The 12,568-nt window shown below is 40.3% G+C and overlaps 1 protein-coding gene across 3 annotated transcripts in view; it reads left to right on the plus strand.

The window, feature by feature from the left end:
* si:cabz01090165.1 (uncharacterized protein LOC100333421 homolog) overlaps positions 1-12,568 on the plus strand; it is a 398,220-nt gene that overhangs the window by 74,224 nt on the left and 311,428 nt on the right. For all 3 annotated transcript variants that reach the window (XM_037776323.1, XM_037776324.1, XM_037776325.1), the window contains exon 2: positions 7,691-7,730. The gene's annotated coding sequence lies outside the window, so the exon portion shown is untranslated. The remainder of the gene's footprint in view (positions 1-7,690; positions 7,731-12,568) is intronic.

Consider the following 12,568-nt stretch of genomic DNA (forward strand, 5'->3'; position numbering starts at 1 on the left):
ATCTATTTGATACAGGTGACACTGAGGCCATGGGGACAGGTAACTGAATGAACAGCGTCCGGCCTGTGACATTATGTGGATGTATTCACATTCAGTGTGATTGGGCCTTCTGGATGCTGCATTATAACTCTGCAGTTTGTTCAACTCATAACGGTGAATGAATCTGTATTCACAGACAGCTTTAAAGCTGAAATCCATCATGGCTTTAATGCTTCTAGATCTGTCTTTTATATAATTGTAAACTGAATATGTTTGTCTTTTTGGTTGGACATACGTAAAGACATCACCTTGGGCTCTGGGAAGTTATCACGGATGCTGTACCATTTTATAGACTAAAATATTTTTAAAAAATGGTATCATTATATCGATATCATTAAGATAGCATCACTTACAGCCCTATCCTAAACAAGGAAACGACTCTTTTAGAACAGAGTGAGACATCCACATGCTGATGGATGTCTTTCAAAATGGCAGCTGCTGGTGTAACCGTAACTATTAATACGACGAGTGTGGATGCACAGCTGTGTGTGTATCATGCACCGTCACTCGAAGCAGCAATCTGTGTGTTTCTGCTGCTTCATAGCCAACCAGAGATAATCAGCTGGAGAGGTGCAGTGAAGATGTGAGGGGGGTTAATGAGCTGCAGCGGTGCAGTGAGACAGGCCGCTGTGAAAGGATGCTAATAGTAATGAGTCACAGTTGTGGCCCTCTGTCTTATTATGCAGCTCTTTAAAAGGATTTATTTACCCTGCATTTATTGAGGGAGGGTTTTTACCACAGCTCCCTTCAGTTACACGCACAACTTTAGTTCTTATTTTTCTCCTACATGCGATTCAAGTACTTACACTTCACTTCCATTCCACAGCCAGATCAGTAATGAGTATGGGTTGCTAATAGTGTTGAATTCTCACCAACTCTGCAGCTCTACAGAGCTGTTTGTAGCTCGTAGTTTTGTTTTTCTGGCCTTGCTGAAAGGTTCAGTCCCGACGTTTTCATCATGCTCATTTCCAGCAGAAGCAGAAAGACGTTTTCAGAAAATAAGCTCAGACAAAGTGAGCAACTGGATGGTGAAAAAAAGTGGAAAATTTAGCAGCTAAAGAGCCAGATATTTTTCTCAGGAGTTGGTGGACTGATGATTTCTAGACTGAATATTGTGAGATAAGGCCGTTATTTAATAATTGATTTGCAATACAACTGGATGGAAAGCAACAGCATTTAAAAAAGAATTGGGAAAATTACCATGAACATCAGCTTGTCAATGTTTCTGTTCACATGTCCCTCCTTCTTACCTATCATACATCTTCTGAGACTTATTTTTCAGACATTGCTTAGACTTTTGTTTTACGGACGTTTTTTCAGACTTTTGTTTTCCAACATTTTTCAAACTTTGTTTTCAAACTTTTTTTTCAGACTTTTTGTTCAGACATTTTTCAGACTTTTTTTTTTTTTTTTTTTTTACCTTTTTCAAACATTGTTTAGACTTTTGTTTTCCAACATTTTTCAAACTTTGTTTTCAGTCTTTATTGGACCAAACTAGCTTCCCTATCATCTACTGTCATCACTGTGACATTTGACCCTTTACCTCCTCAGCAACAGTTTCTCTAGGTGTCTAATCTAGTGCCTCTAGCTTCTACTACTGTTTGACTCTGATGGCCACTCTGGATGTCACTAACTGTACAATACATCTGCACCAACTTCTAGCTGAAATCTCCATGAACCTTTGTGCATCCATGCTCTTTTGTGGCTGTGTGAAGTTGATTTTATAATCACCTGAAGGCAGGTGTAAAATATTTAATTCCTGTTGCATGGTTTTCTCACAAGGTCTCTGCTTTCAAGACGAGGCCTGCTGGAATCCTCTGTTTGTGTGCTGCTGAAGGTTGTTGTATGTCAGACCGTCCTTAAACCCTTTTATCTCTGAGCCTGCACTACATGTCTGCACAACGTCTTTGGTGTGTTCATCTAGCAATTTCTACAGGGATTGAGAAAACTCCTATTGTCTGCTACAGAGGACATAGCAGACGATTTAGAATTAGAGGAAGAGAAAAGAGTTCCTTAGATTTAAAGGTTGGATGTGTAAGATGTGTATCGTCTATGTGTTGTGTTGCAGAGATATCTGTAGTGAAATGAGCATGCTAACCAGCTAGCAGCGGCCCGTAGTGTCTTGTAATACCACTTGTTCCTCTGAGAGGCGATAGTGAGTCAGCGTAGCGTCCAGTCTGTCCTCAGTCCAACATGACAGGAAGAAGACCTAGAGCTGCTATAAGGCCTTGTGGATAATGCATCCATGGTCCGTGTGCGTTTTGGGAGTTTGTGTACTGGATTAAATCCAAATTGGCAGAGACGAGAAAATGACTCGTATTTTCATTTCATCCTCGCCGCCGCCAGGAAACTCCTTCTCTGGGATAAGAGCAGGCGGCAGCTCCGGGGGGGACGGACCTTCAGTTAGCAGCTAGACCGATTCAACCAGCACAAACTCCAGCACCCGGGAGTCTGATCCTGGACCTCCCTGACTCCCTGCTGGATCAGCGGACCTTCTGTTGCAGCTGTTACACCAGTTAGACCGCTGTGACTCACGGCGCTGACTGAATTTGAGTTGCTACAGCTAACTGCTAACTGAAAGCCCATCGCCAGAGCAGTCTACTCTCCTCCCGGCGAAGTAGTTTCCTGGCAGCGGGGATGACGAAACAAAAATAAAGGTTGTTTTCTCCTTTTTGCTTCAGCTTTAATCCAATAAACAAACTATCCAATGCACCATAAACACACAGATGGCTAACGTTAACTACAGGCTTACACCACACGTGAAGATTATAAGATAGTACTGTTAATTTGACAATCCTGCGTATTCTTGCCCTGCTGTTAGTTAGTAGTTGACTTGGTGAGTGTACATTTAGATTGCTTGGACACAGTAGTAGAGGTTTGTCTGGAGCATGTGGCACCTTTTTAATGTTAAGGTCAAAGGTCGAGAAAACAAGGTGAAAAACTCTAGTATCTGTTCTTTATTTTCTCTTCCAGCATCAGTGTCGTTCTTTTCAGTTGTAGTGTCATCAGCTGCACATACAGTAAGAACTTTGTTTTTCAGACGATCTTTATTCATGTCTTTATATAAGATGATAAGAACTTCATATTTTTAACTGTATTTGATTAGTTTGATACCATGCATAGAAAGGCTGGATTAGTGTTGGCTCTGTGGATATTGGTATGGATATGCTGTTTATTGAATATATCTATATACTGTGTATGTGTGTGTACTCGGTCCAGCCTGCCTGTCTGCTGGCCCCGATGCTAATACATTCATGCCTCAGCAAATCTCTTGTTTACTTCTTTACTTATACTTGAAACTATACACTGTCATCAGCATAAAAACTTTCCCTGCTGCATGCCATTAGCCCATATACTAACTTTTAAAAGGAAAACCACACAATAATAGACTATTAGCCTTCCCCTTGAATCCATACCTCCCTCCAGCGCTGCTCCTTTACTTATAGCATCAAAGTGGGCTTGAACTTTTCGGAGCCCTCCCTGCTAGTTTTCTGCCGTCGTCTTTAAGCATTAAAGAGCTCATAACAGAGTCATATCAGTTCGGATGGAGTGAGGTCTACAGATGATTCGATCAGACAACCATGACCGCTGCTCCCTTTACAACGATGAGCCAGCTGTGGAGGCCCTGACGTGATGATTAATTTAAGTCCTTGAGTGTTTACAGCCACACTAACTGCTTATGAACAGATTTCAGAGTTTGTTCGTTCATGTTTTTAGCCTATAAAGGTGATATCATTTGATTTAATAGTATTTTATATTTTATATTTGTTTGATATAAAACAGAAAAATGCAGAAAATCCTCACATTTAAGAAGCTAATACCAGCGAGTGTTTGACATTTTGTTTCTTAATAAATGACTCCAAGAATGAATTCATTATCCACTAATTGGTTCATATCCTGTCCCTCTTATTATTCATTACTGGTGATCAGATGGAGCGTTACATCCAAACAGTTCAGGCAGCCAGAAAACAATCTGATTTTGTGTGTTTTTTGTAGTTTGTGGAAACGGATTTTTTTAGGTGACTATCCAGTGGGAGCTGCAATGAATCTTAGAAGTCTTGTAAATGTTCAACAACAAAACTAAATTCAGATAACTGTTTTTGTTTTTCTTAAAGGAACAGTGTGTTGCATTGAGGGGGATCAATTGGCAGAAATGGAATATAATATCATGTATTCTTTAGTGTATAATTAACTGAAAATAAGAATTGTTGTGTTTTCATGAGCTTAGAATGAGACATTTATATCTCATATAAATGTCTCAGTAGCCCAGAATGGACAAACCAAACACTGGCTCAAGAGAGAGACATTTGTGTTCTCATGTTTACCATAGTTTTCCTACACACTTGGTACATGGGAGAATTTCAGTTGGTTGCAATCCATAATCTCGCCTCTAGATGCCGCCAAATCCTACACACTGGCCCTTGAACAGCAGAAAGCTGTTTCCTGCCTTGAGTCTGTGTTAATGGTAATACTTGCTTTCAACCTTCATTCTTTTACCTGCCTATGAGATCGGACCAAAACTGTCTGTCCCAATACTTGGTTATCTACCAAAATTCAAGAAAGAACATAAAACATATTGGCATTCTAGTTACAGGTATTTAAACACAGCTTGGGAGTCTTTTCAGAACATTTTGACAGACAATGTTAAAACAATATATTCTACCTGCACCCTTTAAATCGGATACAATGAATAAAGAAAATACTATTATTGCTTACAGACGTGAAACGTCTTTGTGTTGTGACCGTTTTTCCACTTGATGAGGCTGACGTGGCGTTTTTATATGAACGTTTTTGAAAAAAAGAGAAACTTCATAAAGACCTTGTGTGTGACCTTTGTGTTCGATCATCCGGGACTATTTTGTCCATTGAAGTTCATGTCAGGTTTTTTTAGATGCATAGATGAACGTAGATCTCTTGCATTGTTAGAGACAGATCTACTTGTAGTGTATGCGGTGTGATGTGTAACTGTTATCGGCAGGCTCATAATTGAGCTAAAATGAATCCCAGAGCTCGTATCTCGGTTTAAAGGTCTGCGCTGCTGTAACTGTAGCTCTGTCTTTGTCTGTCGGGTTATTGCCCAATTATAAGATTATAGAAACCCACTGAGGGTGGTCATTAGCAAATTAACTGCTTGTGTTTACCTCCATAATTGATTGAGCTCAGAGTGAAACATGGAACCTCCTATCACGGGTCACCGGGAAGCACCGTGGGCGCCGCTCCAAATAATGTCGACTTTGTGGAGCGAGCGGAGACGACCGGAGTTATCAGACACTGGGACGTGATGCTGAGCGTGACAAAGAAACACGGACTGTACCTGACGTGGTTTCATCCAACTCCATCCTTTAGCTACTAATTAATCCTACTTCCAATACACCTGACGACTGAATGCTTAACTTAACTTTTACCTAATGTTTGCCCGTCTTTTAAATCCAAATCCCAAACTGAGAACCACTGTGTCTTACCTTTTACAGGATTTTCTCTTTTTGTGAGACCATCTTTAAGCATACGGACACACACACACTCACACACACACGTGTCGAGTGCCCTATGTGATGTTAGCGATGCTATCTGGAGATCAAAGCAGCCGGCTGGTTTTTAAAACTCAAGTGGTCCAATTTCATTCAGAGGCAGAGAGCCTGCGAAGGCTTTTGATAATCCACTCTGTCTGATGAGATTTATACCGCAATAAGTTATAGATGGAAAAGGTAAAGGAGTGAAGGGAAAGAAAAAATGAGAGAGGAGGAGAGGGGGTAAATTAAGAATGAGGGGGAAGAGAAAGATGATGGAGAGAAGGAAAGAGCAAAATAGAGACAGAAGAGGAGCTGGATTCAGAGCTGATTGATCAATTTATATTTTGCTCATTTCTTGAATCTCTCGCAGCGTCTTTAGCCTCTGTCTCCTAGAATCACACTCCATCTCTCCCCTTCTCCCTCTCCTCGTGTTTATAATTCATCTATCAGATACAGAGACACGTAGATGGAACAAAACCCATCGCTGTAATTCATCCCGCCGCTCATTCCTCCTCCTCCGTGATGACATCCATTTGTCAGCTGCCTCCGCGTCTTTAAAATGAATCCGTTTGCCTCCGAGTTGCTCCGATTCGACGTTTCTTCATCGCGAAGAAATGCAGTTTGGCAACGGATGCGAAAAAAGATGAAATGAGAGTTTGGTGTCGTGATGACTCAGGGGGTTCAACTATATTCTCGCAACATCAAATCTGACTCATGATTTCCTCAGCATGTCATCTCCCTCGTCTGCCCTTCCTCCCTCTAACTGCTGTGATAAAATAGTGTTTGAGGGATCGTATAAAGAGGTGCAGTCTAATTTGTTTTAAGCAACCGTTAGAATGCAGCACTTGGGGATTTATTTGTATTTTATTTTAAAGCCTGATATCTCTTCTCCCTCTGTGCCATAGAGCTCCATTAAAAACACATCAGTGATCCTCCCTGTTGCACTGGGCGACATGTTCCTTCATCACCATGAACACACACACTGTAGTTTATTCTGACTCAATCCCACATACACCGTCCGGCTGCCACTGATACGCACTAGAGCACCAAATGTGGATTAATACGCCGCTGAAAATAGTCCCTAACAAATGCACTACTTCCTCCTGTTTGTTTGCGACGACAGTGACCAGCTGTTCCTTTAAACCTTTTGTCTTTTTATAGGTGGATTTGTTGATTATAGGGCTGTCAAAGTTAACGCAATAACGCAACGTCCGATATTGATCTTTGTATTGGGTTCATATAACATATAACTAGCATCATATGAAACAAAGAAACCCTAAGGAATCCATTGTTGGTACCAACCATGTCATACTAGCTTGTCGAGAAGGAGGCTAAATAACACTCCATACAGGAAAAACTGTCATGTCCATTTTCAAAGGGGTCCCTTGACCTCTGACCTCCAGATCAGTGAATGTAAATGGGTTCTATGGGTACCCACGAGTCTCCCCTTTACAGACATGCCCACTTTATGATAATCACATGCAGTTTGGGGTCAAGTCATAGTCAAGTCAGCACACTGACACACTGACAGCTGTTGTTGCCTGTTGGGCTGCAGTTTGCCATGTTATGATTTGAGCATATTGTTTTATGCTAAATGCAGTACCTGTGAAGGTTTCTGATCAATATCTGTCATTGTTTTGTGTTGTTAATTGATTTACAATAATACATCTATACATACATTTGCATAAAGCAGCATATTTGCCCACTCCCATGTTGATAAGTTGAGTAATATTTGAATCGATTGCTAGTTGATTTAGAAGAAACTATAGAAAATCACTGTTTATAATTTGTTGTTTTTTTATTGTGCAACAAAAAACTAACTTCTTGTTTTTTTATTTTCTTCAACTTTTAACCTTTTGTAGGACATGATTGGTTCACATTTTGTTTTAATTTTTTTATTTATATATGTTTCATACTTTATTTATTTCGAAATTGTTTTCATATATGCAATTTACATTTCATACTTACAAAAGTTTATAAACACTTTTTTAAAAAGTTTTTCAAGGTCTCTCTTTTTCTTCATCGATCGACCAATTCAATTCAAAGACCAGTAACGTGTTTCTGTTCTTGCTGTTACTGAAGATAACTGCTGCGTTACTGTTTGTGCAAAATAAGTAACACACGTTGTGTTCTCGTTCCAGGTATCAGGAAGGATTGAGCTGGCAACCAGATGACATAAAGGTAAGTTCATAACTTTATATCATTTTTTGAAACTTCAAACTAGAAATCTAAACACGTAGAATAGTTGAACCTGTCTGGTTCTGTATCAGAGACTGAACTCCATTTGAACTGTGAGAAATCTGATGAAACACATGCAGGCTTTGGTCACAACCTTTTATTCACATAAGTGGATGAAAGTCTGGGTCAGATGGGAAAAAGGTAAGTTTAATGGACTGATGGATATAATGGCCTGAATGTTGGATAAATGAATGGCTGTATGTATATAGGGGGAAGTGTCATAAAGTGGCAATTACTGAAGCGACAGATGCATTACCGGGTCAGCAGAGAGAGAGTTTTGGGATCAGGCATGTTAAGAACCAATTAGCTTGACGATCAAACACACATTTGTGAATTTAGACGCATTTTCACAAAAACGTCTAACAGTTAACCTTTTAAGCCCTAGAGGTGCTGGAAGGTGTGGTTCTCCTAGACAGACATACTCAAAATAAATCAAGAATAGCTCCACAACTAGCAGGTCTATATGTATGATCTTGGTCTCTATGGATACGACCTCAGAGAATTCATCCCCAGTGGCAGTAACATTGTGACTGTTACTATGTCTGAGTAAACTGTGATGAACCAAAGGAAACAAAAACATGTTTTATCCTCGCCTAAAATGTTTTCTAGATTAGACAGTAGATAACGCCATTATAGACATGATGCCGTGCACAGAGATGCCACTGAATTCATTCAGCAACTCCTTGACTACAACTGTGCCAAAGCAGATATAAATAACACAAAGCACATAGATTCTACAAAGGTTTTAGTAAAGATAGAACCAGGAGGACTCTCCATTTGGCCACTTGGATACCCAAAGTGTGCCAAATGGGTTTTCTACCTCTTGAAAGGGAATCTGGCTCTAAAATACTCCTGATATCCACTACAGGAGGCTATGTGCACACAATGGAGCCTTTGGCCATGACATTTACCCTGTGCATCATCATATTCTAGCATTGTGCATCATCACATTCTACCATTGTGCATCATCACATTCTACCATTGTGCATCATCACATTCTACCATTGTGCATCATCACATTCTAGCATTGTGCACAGTATAACATCAATAAAAAACAACTAAATTGTATAATTTTGACCCCAAATGGAGTAGTTTTATTATAATAATGAAATATGATCAAGTCAAACTTAGATAATAACAAATAAAATCAGTAACAACAAACATTGTTTGGACTGAATCCACTCTGAGTGTTGTTTTAGTCGCGTTAAGGCCTCGTCTTTTAGAAACTATTCAGAAAAAAAGACCACCATAGCATTTCATGAAGTTTTTAAAGGCAGTGATTTAACACACAGCTCTATGGTACCGGTACCGGTACCGGGTTCGTCGGGTAAAAGAGGTTAAACAAAACAAACTGAGCTGATTTAAACTCTGGAAGACACACATGCACGGCCACACACACACTGTACAGTAGCAGCCGAGCCGTCCTCTAATGGAGCCACCACTTATCTAGCTTACTGACCACTGACAGTCCAATATCTGTCTGAATAATGGACGTGCATGCACTATCAGATTAGAGTGGACATTATCTGGAAGTGGGGCCGCGGTAATGACAGAGCGTCCTCTATCTGATCACAATGGATCCTCCACATCGTGTTATCTGTAAGTAAAACTGCAGTCATTCATCCACAGGGCGGGATGTGGGACTCAAACGGACCACAGATAAGGAGCAGACGGGACTTCCTCTGTAAACAAGCGGTGCAGCTTAAATACCAGATGCTGATTAATGTAGCAGTGATGTCACACATATATATTGCGGACACTCGTTGTGGCTGTTGAGCCAATTAGAGCTCTGATTAAGAGTTGGAACGAGTCCAACTTCCAGTTCTTATGAAAAAAAAAACATGTAAGATGGCTCAATTTAACTGTGACAATGTTAAACTTCCTGTTTAAATGCCTTGATTCATCTACACTTGGACAATTAACAGTTACACAATTTTTATTTAGGCTCAGTTTGCTTCTGTTTGAAGATGAGGTTCAGTTACAAATCACGCTTTATGTGATCAGTTTAGGTACATCGTTGAAACATTTGTTTAGTGAGCAGCTATGTGTGATGAATATTTGATAAAATGTTGTCAAATTCCAGCTGCCCACATCTCTTCACCCATGATTTCATCCTTTTTGTTGTTGTTTCTTCTCATTTTGCTCACCAATTGCAGCATAAATTTACCTTTATTTTGTGTCCGTATCTGTTTTGGTACGGGGACACTGTACGGAGGGTTAGATGGGTGAGAAGTGATGTGAGCCTTATGATGTGTTGTCTATCTATCCAGTTGTTGTGCTGCTCTCAAAGTAAAAACTAAATCTGTATGTGTATATATTCATTATGTGAGTGTGGTTCTCAGCAGGCATCAGCTTTACATCGTTTACACTCATGCAGCCCAGTACAAACAGTCCTGTATGTGTGGCAGTGATTGGCAGTCAAGTCAACGATCCACCGGTGCTGTAGGCTGCTGGGATTTAACTGGGATGTGTGCTGTAACAGAGAAACCAGTCGCCCATCAGTGTAGCAGCACAGTTTGGTGCCATGTTGGGATGATGTCCTAATTCAGTCACATCTACGTTGTAGCTCAGGCATGACGGACACATCTGTGTGTAGGCTACATATGGCACTGCTGTTATGATTAATGCGATTATTATTAATGAGCTACTGTCCCTGCTGTTTTCACAAGAGCATGAAGGACTTCATTTGACATCTCACACGTACCTGAAGTCTGCATTTAACCTGTTTAGACTGCTAGAAGCAGTTCACAGTCGTTCGCCGGCATCAGCTCCAGTTTTCTTGGCGTCGCCGTCATCGTCGACCTATTTCACGTTAAATAAAAAAAAAAAAAAGACCATTGAGGAGAAATCTTATTTACAGTAGTGTTAAATCACAAACATGATAATCAATTAGGGGTGTAATGATTCGTTAACTACATCGATGTATTGATTTATATTCCTACGGTCCAACTACATCGGTAGGTACTCGGCAAGTTGTTCTTCACGGGAGATGTATATCGATATGAAATCGTTTTGAAACTCAAATCGATTGTATCGATACTAAGGATTTGCACCTTGTATTTAAGGATGACAAACGTCATATGAAAGTGTTTTTTAGCACTTTTATTAGTAAAGAAATGTTTAACGTTTCACCTACAGGTGCTTTCCCCGTGCGCTGTCGTTTTTCATTCAGAGAATAAGACTTCCCTTTCCCCGTCATGATATCGATGTGCACGCAGCATCAGCCTCACGTATCCAACCGGAGAGCAGACGGTCCGCGAGGCAAATCATCACGAGAGTAAAGTAAAAAACAAAACAGATATTCAACTAACGTTAGTCTGACGAAGTTTTAAAATGTGTTTCCAGATGTTTTCATGTATGAAAAGACCCAATGTTTGTAAAATAAAAGGTGTATGTATTTGCCTTTTAATAGTTGTTTACTTGTTTATATCCATAATTAATTTATCCCCGATTCCCTTACAAGACAAACATTGAGGAATCCTGACCTGTCCAGTATCAGATATTTATTTCAGTCACACTGATTGAATTTTTTGATTTCAAATCATTGAATCATATTTTATCTCAATATGATGAGCCATATATCATCCTTGAATCATATCAGAACCATGGAAATCATATCATTGTAAAATCGTTACACCCCTATAATCTATAATCTATCTTTATCAATGGCATCAGGTTGTATTGATCCCCAGGAGGAGAGAACTTCATCAACAAGCATTGCATTGAGAGCTGACATGTTTGTCAGCTGGAGGGCCTCTGATGCTGGTTTTGTACAGTAAGTTCTCTCTACACTGCAGCGTTGCAAAGTTTGCAGCCTGAAAATATGTCTCCATTTGTATGTTGGCATCATTCCGCCTCACTGATGCTGAGCATTTACCTTATAGCTTTGTTTAAGCCCCAGCACTGATGCTCCATGTTGAATACTAGCAGGCCTACCTGCCTACTTCAAACTATTGTTGGTGTGTAGCATTTAGGTGAATCTATTGGCTGACAAGGTATACAATAATATGTTTTCTTTAGTGTATAATCACCTGAAATTAAGACTTGTTGTGTTTCCGTTACCTTAGAATCAGCTGTTTGTATCTACATAGGGACCGGGTCCTCTCCACGGAGCCGCCATGTTTCTACCGTAGCCCAGAACAGACAAACCAAACACCGGCTCTAGAGAGAGACTTTAGCATTTTCACATTTTCCCGTTGGCCACCGTAGCTCTCCTTCACACAGGAGAAGTTTCAGTCGGTTGCGATCTGCAACCTCACCGCTAGATGCCGCCAAACTCTACACACTGCATCTTCAACACTTTCAGTTTCAGGATGTTTCCGAACAGGAAGCCAGTCCACTGACCGCAGCTGCTTTCACCATCCTTCACCAAGCAGGCTAAAGGTTGCATGATTCACCAGCCGGTGAGTTTAAACTCCCCAACGTTAGATACCTGGTGATTTATCACCTTGTTCAAAATGTCCCTCTTGTTCTTAGACACCCCTGTAACCCTGCACTAACTATAAACAGACACAAAATAAAACCGGATACATCATCTCTTTATTGCCGCACCTGAAATTCTCAAGCTCACCTTCTGCTCTGCTCTCTTCAGCTCGAACACAACCTCAAACACTCAGCTGTTTATTTATATGAGCAACAATGTCCTCCATACATAGTGCCTGTGTTCCTTTGCAACCCTGCACTTGGCTGTGTGTAGTTTATAAGAGACCATACCCTTCATGCATATGCATGTACAGTGCACTTAGTACAGTATGTGGAGTGCATGTGGAGGTGTGAGTTCA

Source organism: Sebastes umbrosus, chromosome 7 (genome assembly GCF_015220745.1).
Source record: "Sebastes umbrosus isolate fSebUmb1 chromosome 7, fSebUmb1.pri, whole genome shotgun sequence".
NCBI classification, from domain to species: domain Eukaryota; kingdom Metazoa; phylum Chordata; class Actinopteri; order Perciformes; family Sebastidae; genus Sebastes; species Sebastes umbrosus.